We start from the raw sequence: 13367 nt of genomic DNA on the forward strand, positions 1-13367 counted from the left end.
AGAGATATGTTGGGACTGGCATTTGCCACACTCAAATCCACAAACCTCTGGTTGTGTCCGTTCCTGAATTACAGACCTGATGTCTGCAAATGATTGGTTTTCAAAGCGAGGGCAGCCATCCTTCCGAAGGCTGAGAAATAAATATATCATAAATCTGCATATGTGGCTTTCATTTATAAAGATCTAATTAAATTTTGTTCTGTAATTTCTCTATGCAGCATATACATGCAGTATATATTTTTTTTCCTTTTCTTTTGGCCATAAATACAAGCAATACGTCATATAATTCTCTTCCTCTGTAACGTGCCTGGTTTTTGTGCTGGTAAAGTAACATCTTATCCTTTTGTAGTCTGTTACAGTGCACTATAGAATTTTTATTGTATGTTACAGTCTGGTTTGGAGATCATCCAGCAGAGCTATCTGCTTCCTTTTAAAAATAAAATAAAATACTGTATTTTTCATAAAGTGTATAAAGCCATGCAGAAATCCAAGCATGGAAAATAAACACAGTATTGCCAATACCAAGCATTTACCAGGCCTGTTCTGGGCCACAAAATCATGAGTTTGCCTTACAAATCTTTAGAATTCAAAGACAAGTAATTTCAGGTTTCCTCGACTTGCCTCTTTTTCTTTCGAAACTTCTTGGTTGTTTTCAGGCTATTCCATACAATCAAAGAGTCGACAATTTACCTTCAATTTTAAAGAATGCTGAAACTTGCACATAATTACAGGATTTGGGGAACCAGAGCTTTCAAAAACAACTGTAACAAAATTTGTGGTAAAGCTGCCAAAGCTGGTGCTGCTGTAGGCTGAAATCTGGTACCTGGCATAGGGCTGACACATCCTCATCCCCATTAACCCTCACCACTGAGACGCAGACAAATAAGTGGTGCTGTGACTGACTCCAACGTGTACAGCTGCTTCTCTGTACTGCCCTTTGGAAACTCCAACTTTCTGGCTTACTGCTTGGCAGGCTTTCCCCAAACTGCTCCCCAAATTGAGACAAAAGTCCCTTCCAGCCCTCCTGAATGTCATACTGAAGTATGTTTATAACTCATTATTGGCAAAATAAGCAAGCAGACGGACAGTGCCTCGCTTGCTCCCACATGTATTCATCCTGACCAGGCTGAGGAGTGCCTGAGGTCAGTGCACACCCACCCACTGCTTTCAGAGCCCTCTGCACAGCGCCCTTACCTTGCAGGTGTCTTTGAACAGAGTCCCAAACAGCCCTTCCAGCCCAAATTTCCAGGGCTCAGCACAGCCTGCAATGCAGTTACTGCTGTGCAAGGATCAGGGCTCCAGCATCCTCTCACAGACCCTCATCCCAGGGGCAAGGTGTGACAACAGACCACCAGGATGGGATTTACAGCGCTGGCTCTGGTTTAAAAAAAAAAAAAAGGGGAGGAGGGGGGGGGGGAGAAATTACCAAGAGGTTGAGCTATTTTGCTCTGACATTTGCAAAACAAAACATTTCAATTTTCTGTGTCAAAATGAAACTTTGACTTTTCAAATAAAAAAAGGTAGAAAACTAAAAGAGCATTCCAAACTAACATGAAATTTTGCTTCAAACTAAAATATGATTTCCTTTAACAGGGTTTGAAGTTTTTTGGCTTTTTTTTCCTCTTCCAGAAAACACTGAAATAAAAGATGGTTCTGATCAATCTCAAACTAACACTGCTTCTCCACAGTTTTTCTGCATAACTCTTACACTGAAATTAGCTGTTCTCTCTGCTGTGGTGACACTCCCAGTCCCCAGTGGCAACTCACAGCCTATGGATCCATGTGCTGGTCCAGTTCTCATGGGCAAGGTCACACCTGTACCTGCTGAAAGGAACGGCAATGGCCTGACAGCAGTGAGTGCTGAGTGAGGCATTCTGCATGGCTGGGACTCACCATGGGATAGGAGCTGCACAAGGGGATTTGGGGCTGTTTTATGCACAGGAGTCATATGGAGTTACCACATCTGTACAGCAGAGTTCTCAGTTGTGATGTTTGTTAAAGAACAGAAAGGGGCAACGTACCGTCTGAGGTGCACAGGGAGTGCAGCTGGGGAGGGCTGCAATGCATTCCCATCGGTGCCGACATCCTCAGGGGTCGTGGGATTGGCCTGTGCGTGAAACAGGGCTTCCCTGGCAAAACAAAAGCATTTCACTGCAGTCAGCAGAGCTGGACAAACAAGCAGAAGATGATGGATCATCTGTTTTCTACAGCCCAGCCCCAGGCAGGACTCAGGGTAACAGCACTGACAAATACGGGTGCCAAGTGCTGTGCCTTGGCTCTGCCCGAGGTGCGTGCAGCCAGATTTTACTGGTGCTAAGAGAAGCACTAAATCCTGTGCAGAGCAAGGCATGTCGCTCACCACTCCAGGCAAGGCTGTTTTCAGTTTCCTGAGACAGTTGTGAATTCATTTTAACTCAAGATTTGAGCACAAGATCATTTTTCCCTTCTCTCATGATGGGAAAGGAGCTCAAGTACACCTCACCTGCTCACCACTGCCAGCCTACAGTTCTTGCACATTTCCGTGCTGGGTTCATGGGAATCATTCAAGAGTGTGCCAGCTCACATCCAAGCCCAGCCAGCATCATTCTGCAGCTCAGATCTTCTCAGAAACAGCTTTGGTGTGCAAGGCATCAGTTTCTTCACATCTGATACACCGAGTCTGCGGTCTGAGACTTCACATCCAGAAACCAACTTTTGTCATCCAGACACAAATGCTCAGGATCCAACCCTGCAAATGATACACTAAAGGAGCCTCGCTCACACAGGCAGCCCCACAGCACATACAGGAGTGCCTGCCCCAAGCACAGATCCATTTTCAGATGATTTGTTATGAAGTGCATTAATTAAAGGGCGTCTTTCACTGCGGCATTTGTTGCCAGTAAATGGGCTGTGTGTAGCAGTGATATGTTTCAGTGTTGACCTGTAAGGGTAGCTTCACTTCAGCAGTGTTAGGGAGGTGTTGATGGGATAAAGCCCACCCTCTGGTACCTCCATTTCTGCAACTGCAGCCATGCCAGACGTGGCATGTTTCTCTGTTCCACAGTCCCAGGGTTAATGCTTAGCAAGTGCCCAATGACTCCAGTGAGAGTGCAAAGACCTCACTTTGTGCTGGGTGCTGAATGAAGTAAAAGGCAAACCTTGTATAAAAGCAAAATAGAAAAAGGCAGGTGGGAAAAGGGAGATGCAGGGTCGGATCCTGTTTAGATGCCCAATTCCTAGCAATAAGTCACCCAGATTTTGAAGGGTATGGCATGGAGGCAAGTGAGGAGTGCTCCTGCAACTAATGGCACAGCTTCCACAGCCATTATGAGGGTCCCCGTGTGCCCTGCAGGGCACTGTGCCCCATTCCATCAGCTGCCAAAGGCCCTTTGCTCCAAGAAAAGAAAAGTAACACAGTTCTCTGTAAATTTCAGTTGTTAAATACACCCTTACATTTACATCAGGTCACACTGTGAGTCAGTGTGACACATAAAAGAGCCATTTTGCAGCACAGTGCTATGTGCCGTAGAGATGTGATCAATCACACAAAGCAAATAACCAGCTCCTACAGCTCCCAGCTCCAGCAAGGGCAAATGTCAGCCCCATGCCAGGAACAAGCCCACGAGCTTTCCCACCCACATGGGGCAGAGGCTTCAAAGGAGCCCATGGGATCTTGAAGGAGATGGGCTCTAAGAAAGAGATGGGTGCAGCGCCATTTCTGCCTTGAGAAAGCAAAGCGAGTCCTGCCCAACCTTTAGTCCAAGGCAGGTCAGCAAGGCTGCGGGGCTCCGGAAGCTGTCCTAATATTTACCTGTGCTCAGGGCACTCACGGAATCACAGTTCAGTCACACATGGTGGCTAATCAGACTGGGATGCTGAGAGTCTGCCAGCCCAGCCCAGGCTCACACCGTAGCATAAAGAGTAGGTGAGGAATCACGGAGAGCCAATATGCAGTGGAGAACTGTTTGGGAATGACTTGCTGAAACAGCCCCTGAACTCCATGAAGATTTTGTAAGCAGCACTGTAAAGAGTTTTCTTCAAGGCTTTAGCCCTCGCCTGGTAAAGGAGAACTCACAGCTTCAACAGACTGCAAAAACAGGGAAAACAGCAACCCAAAGTGCCACAATCCCCGAAAGGAAAAAATCTTTATCCTGTGTCCGGGCAAAGACCGAACTCAGATTTAATGGCAGAAGCCTGTGCAGCTGCTCGGGCAAGGTTTGCTCCCCGGGTTCTCGGGGGAAGGAGGCAATGCGGGGAAGCCGCCTGCAGGGAGCGCAGCCTCGGGCGCCCGGGGCCGGCACGGGGCGGGCAGCGATGGCTCGCAGGCAGCAGTGCGGGCTGCGCTCGGGTCCCGCTGGCTGCCGCCTGCCCGGACCGGGCTGAGCGCTGCTGGGCTGGCACTCAAACCGCTCGGGGTTTGCCGGGGTTACAGCAGGCGGCAGCCACTCCGCTTCCCAGCGTGCGAGAGGTCCGACTTGTATCCTCGTAACCTCTGCTCTAAACAAAGCGGCAACGCCATTAGGCAAGACAAAAGCCAATAAAAAATCTGGATGGTGAAAGAGCCCATGTGTGGGGAAAACGCACTATTGACCCAACAGGGCAGGGAGCAAAATTGCAGTTAAGATCTTATCCTGAGACAGTATGGATTGCCCTGATTTGTGGCAACGCACTTAAACCTCTCTGCCACAGAAGCTGCTTTTCTGCAAGACACCGCAGAGCAATATTGCAGCAGGAGCGCGGCAATACCCAGCTCGAGGATTGCAGGGGTAAATCCTCTCTGGGGAGGAGCCAGCGCTCCAGGAGCACTTAGCGATGCCAAGACAGAGCTACAGAGCTCTACAAAGAGCTCTCCTGCTAATTGAGCAAGTGAAGGCTTTTTGGAAGAAAAACAAATATATTTGCAGACAGGCTGAAACAATAAAGGGAAATTTAAAAAGCTGAAGAAAGGGACCGGAAAGTCAACAATAGGAATTAAAATCTCAGAAGCTGTTGCTTGCAAACAGGCTGCAGAGGGTGTGCTGCCAGAGAGAACTCACAGCCTCCGTCCCTTCCTCTGTGCTGCTGTGCGTTACCTGCATGGGAGAGGAGGTGGCTCTGCGAGAGGCTGCAGGAATCGACGCGGTGCTTCAGAGAGCAATAAATCAGCAAGCATCAAAGCCAGAATCTATATCGAGGATTTAAAGATCACAAGTGTTGAAACTAAGAACTTTCCTTGGGGAGGAGCCAAACGCCAGGGAAAGGCAGAGCTGGTGGGGTCTGAGCTGCGGGGAAGCACAGGGCCTGAACGGGAGGTGGCTGTGCAGCACGGCATGCAGCTGGAGCCCCACTGCCCCTGGGAACACTATAGCTATGGAGCTACAAGCAGACCTCTTCCTAACAGGAGAATGCCAAATTCATTCCTCCTGTGGTTCAACCATCTCCATCAGCCGCGATTCCACTGAGCTACAGGGTTGGGATGTAAAAGCCCAGGTTTTGTTGCGTTGCTGGGGTGATGGCTGTGGATGGGAGCACTGCTCACAGCCACTCCAGCACGAAAAACCCCACGCTCTGTTATGCACTGACATCCAAACTCACACAATGTAGGAATCAGTCACCAGGAACACAGCAGAGAAAATCACATTCTTACAGAAGAGATCCATCTAGCAGTTGGCCATTTTCTCCAGCACAAACCACAAGCCTTTGATGGATTTCCAAGGAGGATTAAACCGTTTCTCAGTTTTGAGAAAAAATTAGGGAATGCCTAAAGTCATTTGCAGTACCCACATTTAAGCAAGATGCCTGAGTGTATGCTCATATCCCTGCATTTCCTTTAATGTCAGAAAAAGACATGAGCTCCCTGTGCCACTCACAGCACCCAGTCCTCAGATGCCCCTGGGATGGAGCCTGCATTCCCCAGCCACAAAGAAGCTCAAGGAGCTGGGTGCCAACCTCATGGAACACAGTGAGCAGCACCAACCTTCCCAGCCTCCAGAAGCATTTCCTTAATGCAAGAACCCACCTAGATCCTGCTCCAGCTGCTAAATTAGATGCCAGTCACTGCCGTGATGCTCAGTTCTTCCTGACACTGCAGTGAGAGCTGCTGCCCACTGCAGTGCTACCAAAGGTGCTGCAGTTGAGGGGTGATTCAGTCTGCTTAACTCAGACCTTCTCAAACACTGTGGGCCAGGTTCACATGATAAAATCCAGTCATTCCTTTGAAATGACTTTAGTTTTTGCTATTACTGAAAACTACTGGCTTATTTCATCAGTGTTATTCTGGATTTACAGCAGTGAAAATGAAAGAAAAAACTGAAATTGCCTGTCATTGTCAGTTAAGTGGGGTTAGCACAGGGTGTGAATTTAAAGCAGAACTGTCACTGAATTCCTTCCCAGATTACAGCAGAATTGGAACAAAGACACAATTGGTTCTGGATTAAAATAGCAGGATTTGGGAATGTGTACTGCAGAGCAGCATCCTCTTCTGCTTTGTAACTCCAGAATAGCAAGAGTAGCTGTGCAGACTCAGCAAGGTGGCTCTTCTATTCTGACCTTCTGGGCATCAGGGAAACTGCTTCCCACCTCCTTTCTTTTCCAAACCCAGCTGACTCTCCTGAAAAGGGTTTCTGTTCACACATACAGTATGAAATTCTACAGGGCCCACCTGCATCATTTTCTTTCAGCATTACCTTTTATTACTAAACTCTTAATTTATTTAAAATGGAAAAAAAAAAAAATTCTCACAGAAAAGCAGAACAAGGATTTGTAGGAGTACAGCAATGTTTTCCAAACATGCTTTCCCCATGAGTCAGGGTCCATCCTGTGCACCAACACATCCTGCAGACTTGCACTAACCTGTGGGCAAAGCTGGAGGTGAGCACAGCCCAGACACATGAAAGACACCAAGAGAAACCAAAGGGAGAACTTTACATCCCAGGAACTGCCCTACAGGACACACATTCCCAACAATTTTATTCCCAGGATATCAGCACACTGCTAATTCTGCTCCATGCTATGAAAACTGCATCCCTGCTGCTGGACTCACAGGGTTTTGGAGGAGCTCTGACGTCTCTGCAAAAGCAGCAATTATAATAATCATAATCACCACTGTCCTGTGGTGCCCTCACTGCAAAGCACAGGGGTGCCCAAGCCTGAGGGTTGTGCAGTCACACACAACAGTTACTCCTGTAAAATGCCTCACCTGGACATATTTATTCTGAAATAAAATGTGACTTTATACCATTTACTTTATTCCTTTGGACAGTTTTGTTGCTTTCTTTTAAGGTGGATTAGGCTAATGCAAACCAATGCTATTTACTCCAAGAACCATACTGTTGTTACACCAACAACTTACACAGCAGTGACATTGTTCCTTAGTTTTAGACACAGAAAGCACACAATTGCATATGTTACTAATCAGCACATATCATTTCAGTGTCTCAAGGACCAAAGGGCCTTCCTGATGAGGACAGATTGGGTGAGTCCCTGTGAGCAAGGCTCCCTCCCCCAAAGCATCACCATCTGATCTGAAAGGCAGGCAGTGATTTTCTAGCATCTTGGGCTGTGATTATAGGACAGCATATCAGCCCAAACATCCTGAATGCTCTTAATTAAACTCTGAGGGTGAAAAATTAATCACCACAGGTATTTTATTATGCATGACCAGTTAAAAAAAAAAAAAAATCACTTAAAATTTACATAATGTTGAACTGAAAATTATTTAGCAGTCACACCAAGACTTAGATAATTATTAATTATTTAACCTGTCTTTCTATCACCAGGGAGGAGCAGGCGGTGCTTTGCCATCACTCTGCTGCATGGGGGATCTCAGGAAGAGGCTGCACTGCTGCATTCCTGCCCTCCTGCAGCAGCCATGCTGCACACCCTGCAACAGCCCTGTGCTCATGGGGACTGCTTCTGCTGCCCTCCCCACAAACAGTTCTTTATCTAACTCCACAAATACTTATGCTGTATGCTACTAATTAATCTCCAAGACAGACTTGTGTGGAAAACACTGTTCAGAGTGCTGGGCAGGATTATAGGCAGGTTTCTCCAGCAGGCAGAGAACGTGATGGGACAGGAGTTCCCATGCAAGTACTTGCCCTGCAGTGCTCCCAGGACAGCCCTGCTCAGCAGCACTGCCATTGCTCTGGGATATCCCCAACACTTATGTCTGTGGGAGCACACCAGACCTGTGCTACTGGGAAGGGGCACTTCCATCTCCCGAGTGTATTCACTGCTCTGTCCACAGTGCCAACATATCAGCCCAGGAGAGATCCCTCAAGGTGAGATGATAACCCGCCTTATCAAATAACCACTTTAATGAGCCAAGATTGCAAATAAGAGACAATCGTGTGCGATAATGCCTGAGTATGAAACCAGATAGAATATGGACTGCCATGATCTCTGCAAAACACAGGAGGTGGTTTATATAGATTTTCCTTAACAACAGGTATAGCAAACATCAAAATTCACCTCAACATTTTGAAACTAGGCCCCAAAATTAGTCTCTTAAGAAAGTCCAAGGGCATCTGGTACCAGGTAAATGATTCCCCACTGCACTGCATTTTAAAGATAACAATAGTGACTGTAGCAAATTACTGCGCTATAAGAAGCTCTGCTACACATTTCATCGACTGCAAGAAAATCTTGGCCCATGATAACATCAGCAGGAGATCAGCTCAGATCCTTCCTCATCCTAAGCAGCTGCCAGCCACACACCTCATGGAGTGACTCTGCTCTCCTTTCCTACTGACACCACACCAAAAAGCCAGACATAGATTCTCAGCTACTGTGCTGCTCAGGGCCCTCAAGAACTTGAGTAGACAACTTAGGGAACGTGAGAGGCTTTACCATTAGTGGCATCTACCTGCTTGGGTGATTCAACACACGGAAAGTTTCACTTCTAAGTAATTCTCGTTTCTGGTCTGTAAGTCATCAAAGCAACAGCATGCACAGGGACTGCATTCTGACACAGCTAGAACCTCCCCTGCTGCTGGATGAACATCTCGGAGCTCTTACAAGTAGAACCATAAATGGCAAGGTAACACCACGAGGTGACTTACGCATAGTTAAATCTCCTCATCTGATAGCCCAAAAGATAATCCAATTCATAACTCGCTGTGTGCCCATGCAAAAATGTGACTGGGCCAAGGCTCAAATAGGAGGAAAAAAAAAAGAGAGATCTGAAAGCTAAGACTTCATTGGACCTCAGACAGGGAAGAGATGGTGTTAGCCTGGCCAGTATGTATTTATATACCAGCCTTCAGAGAACAGCAATGCTCAGTTGTCCTCATATGTTTGTCTGCCTGGGGAGAGGTTTCCAGTTACACAAATTTATGGCTGGGTGATATTAACAGATCTGATCTCTTGAGAAAGATAATGAAGTCCAGGCAAGGAGCAGAAATGTCAGTACGACAAGCTGATTGCTTACTACACCATAACTTAATACATCCTGTGCATGTTTGGGAGGATGTTTTTGATGAACTAGCAACTTAAATTAGCAAGGAATTTTTAGCATGTGCCTGGTCTTCTCATACGTCAGGTATCAGGATTCACCTTCAGAGGGGAGATCATTCCCTAAGCATGACTCCATTTGCTCCAGCATCACGATTTATGACTGCAAGGTGCTTAGAGGGATGAGTGGAGAAGTGGAAACATCCACAATTATTCAGGGTGAGCAGATGTTATTGGACAAGAGCGTGCACCATCAGTTTCCAGATAACACAGCTCTCTTCTGAACAGGACAGGAGAAACCACAGCCAGAGCTGTCTGCCTCGCAATGACCAGAATAACAAAACACAGACAGAAGTGCCCTGTTCTCCAAAACGCAGAGGACAGGTGTGGAGCAATTTGTAACACTCCTGAGCCCAGACAACTAAGTCCTCCTTTTGCACATCCCTGCAAGATCAAGGAGTGAGACTGGTGACTTTCCTCCTCCAGCAAAGCAAAAGACTGTGCAGGGCAACGTAAACACTGCAAAGGTGGATCATGGTAGGATGAAACAGAATGGCTGACACGAGCCTATTGACAGTTTGTAACAAAACTGTGACAGAAGACAGGTTTAGGCCTCCTGCTTTGTTACCTTACTGTAGTCAGATCCTATTTACAAGACCGGTGAATACAACAGCTAGAGAAGTGAAACTGTTTACTTGTAGTAAACTGCTGATGCTCATAGCTTTTGCTCCATGTGCCTCTCATGTTGCTTTCCCATCCTTCCAAATATAGTCTCCTGTGATAGCCAAGATCTGGAAGGCTTTTAAGCAGGAGTCTGTTCCCAAAGGGCAGCGCGCTGTGCAATTTGGCCTTTGCATATCACTGGCACTCAGGATAGAGAAAGAAATAATCTTCCTGGAGATTAGACAGAAATCTGTACAAACTCAGAAACAGGGAGATTAATTGCTGGAAATATTACCAAACCTGTGTACCATGTGAGGTACATGCTCATGCAGGGTGTTGCGTATGTGTGGATCTTTATATAGCAGGCATGGTGGGCGTATGTACATACAATCTGCCCAGAATTTCACAACTTAACTGGGTGGAGGGCAAAGAAAGCTGTTGTGTGGAGGGAACAGAAGGATCCTTCCATTTCTTCTATTAACTGTATAATTTGTTAATTCTCAGTGACCTGCTGGCTCAGAACCAGTGCTGGCCTATAGCTTTCAACTCTGACCCAATCTATGAATTCAAATCCCAATCCTCTTTTGTAGCCATGGGAAAGTCCACAGACATCCTTCAGATCCAGAGCTAGAAGGAAGCAAAATAATGTCCAAGAGCCATAGAGAAAGCAGAGGCCTGAAGACAGAAAACAGTGACAGAAGTGACAAAGACTGACCTGCATTTTATCAGCACAGGAAAAGTACCTCAGGTACTGCCAGAGCCCACAAAGCTGCCCATGCAACAACGTGCTTTGAGCTCCTTGTATAAAGTACTGAGTAAAATGCTGGTCCACTGAAGTCCATGGGAGCTTTGCCATTGACTTCAATGGTAGTTCCAATCCTGCTCTTTCATTTCTTCTGCTGATAACACTGTAAAGAGCTTCACTAAGTTAGGAAGTGGAAACACACCCAAGGCACTGTGAATGATGAGCTGCCGTCTGGAGATGGTCACTAAACTGTAAATAAAGCTGTAAGTGTTTGGACTTTGCTCACAGAAATGTGTTTGTTTTTTTTTCCCCAACTGAAAATTCAGGCTTGATAGAGAGCAGGGAGAGCACAATGACTTTGAAAACCTCCTGGGGCAGACTGACATGGAAGACCAAGCTGATGCCAGGAACACAAGTAACTGACCTCTCTCTTAGAAAGTCATTTGTGCTAGCCAAAATACAGGGTATAAAATGTGTATTAGCAAACGATTAAAACTTCTGACAGCAGCTGACAGAAGGACATGCCAGAGAACAGCTCTGTGGGCCCTCAGCCTTTTGTTCCTTTCCATATATATTTTCGCTTGGTTTTAGAGTTAGCTCCCGAGCCCACACCTCCCAGATCACTGAGCTGTCCAGGAACCTTCCGAATTCCCATCAGTTTTACAGAGAAGGCATCACATCTCTTAATTTTCAAGGGAGAGCTAGAGCTCATCAGACTTGGTAACTATAAAACACTGCTCGCAGTCTGGGCTTTCTTGTGACTGCCTTCCCTTCCCCAGGCAGCAGTGGCAGAGCAGTGCAGCAGCTGAGCAAACACAGGCTGGTGTGCTGAGCTGGGAGAGCTGGTGAAAAGCACGGCTACACCCCAAAGTCATGGAGCACAGAGGGAGAGGATACCTGTATATGAAGTTTGGTTTCAAGCTTTAAACAAGAAAGGCGTCAGTAATCACAGGATTCTGATATTTCTAAGGGCTAGCAGAAAAACGCAGAATAACGAGGTTTGACGTAATTCCTGAATTACGTCTTCCTTCTCTGGTCCATACTGCAAATTCATGCATTTCTAGGCTGTGTCACTCGGAAAAGTAAGTAGTATGGCTTCATCAGACAGCTCTGCCCGACGTCACGCTGACCACAAACACCTCTCTGCTGCTCTCTGAGAGAACCCTTCGGTATCATGCTAGCTGTACACAAACCTGGAAGACACGCAGGTGTTTAGATCTCCTAATCTGAGCTCCAAATCTCACTCAGAGCCATCTTCTGGTTCTCAGTGCATCTTTTGATCTAATCCTTGTCCTGACTTGTATCGGTGATAATGCCACTGGCAACAGGTGAAGTCAGGAATGTGAGAACAAAGAAACGTAGAACAGACGGAGGCCATCCAGGCCATAAAGCCCAGCTTTCTGAAAAACTTATGAGCCTGAAAACTTCTAGTTCTTCTACCCACTTCCATTTCATCAAATAAAAGTTTTTAAATCGCCCTACAAACAGACATGTATTGACATTTTCCATCCAATGAATGAACGGCTGTTCATTTAAGACCAAAAATCATTTTCACATAAATGAACCTAAAATTAATTTTCATCTTCTAGATTAACAAAAACTGAGATGCTGTTAAAAAGTATTTTACAAGGTTGATGCAGACTTAAGTTAGCAAGTGCCAGAGTAGCTGGCACCTCGCTACCATGCCTGGAAGAACTGCTAACCCCAGCAGAGCTCCTCTGACCCCCTTGCACAGCAGCCCTGCTCCTGCCCATCAGTCACCCATTGCAGAGAGCACTCAGCGCCCTGCACGCATCTGTTCAACAAACAGCAGAGATGCACACTGAGCTGTACAGTGGAAGGTGAAATGAGAAAGGATGCACTCCCTCAATAGCATGAGACTCAAGACATGAGAGCAATAGATGCCAGAAAAGCAGACAGAAAGAGCTGCAGCATCTATTACCATTTACTGGGTACACTGTTTTTTGCACATAAAACACTTACTCCTGTTCCTGCCAAAGTTAAAAGCAGAATTCCCACTGGCTGGCCTAAGAATCAGGCCCACTACGTATTTTAAAAAGTTAGATCAGCAGCTTTCAGAGTCTCTGGAGGGTTTTCATAACACTGCCTAATTAATTCACAGGCAAATAGATTATTTCTCAGGAGGTGAAAAGCAAGAATTATTTAAAAGCAGCCTTTAGGCAAACTACCAGGGAATAAGAAAAATATAACTACTGGTTATGTCAGATTTCATTTTCCAGATCAAAAATTATTCTATCAGCTCCTTCTCTTTGCTGTGAGTCTTAAAAGGTGTAACAAGAACCTGCAAGGGCAGGAAAAGAAACTGCTCCATGCAGCTCCAGATACCCATGATCCACACTGTAATGCACTTCTGCTAACAAACATCTCCTAGATGGGGCCACACCAAGGCATGGCAAGGAGGCACAAAGGTGGAAGTGCTTTCCCCTCATCTCCAAGTCTCTTCTGCGTGGGGCAGAAAAGCTTTTTTCATATTGAATTATGCAATGCAAGTGACATTACAGGTCACAGCTTGACGTAAGTAGGACAA

Source organism: Tetrao urogallus, assembly GCF_951394365.1.
Source record: "Tetrao urogallus genome assembly, chromosome: 18".
Classification (NCBI taxonomy): Eukaryota; Metazoa; Chordata; class Aves; order Galliformes; family Phasianidae; genus Tetrao; species Tetrao urogallus.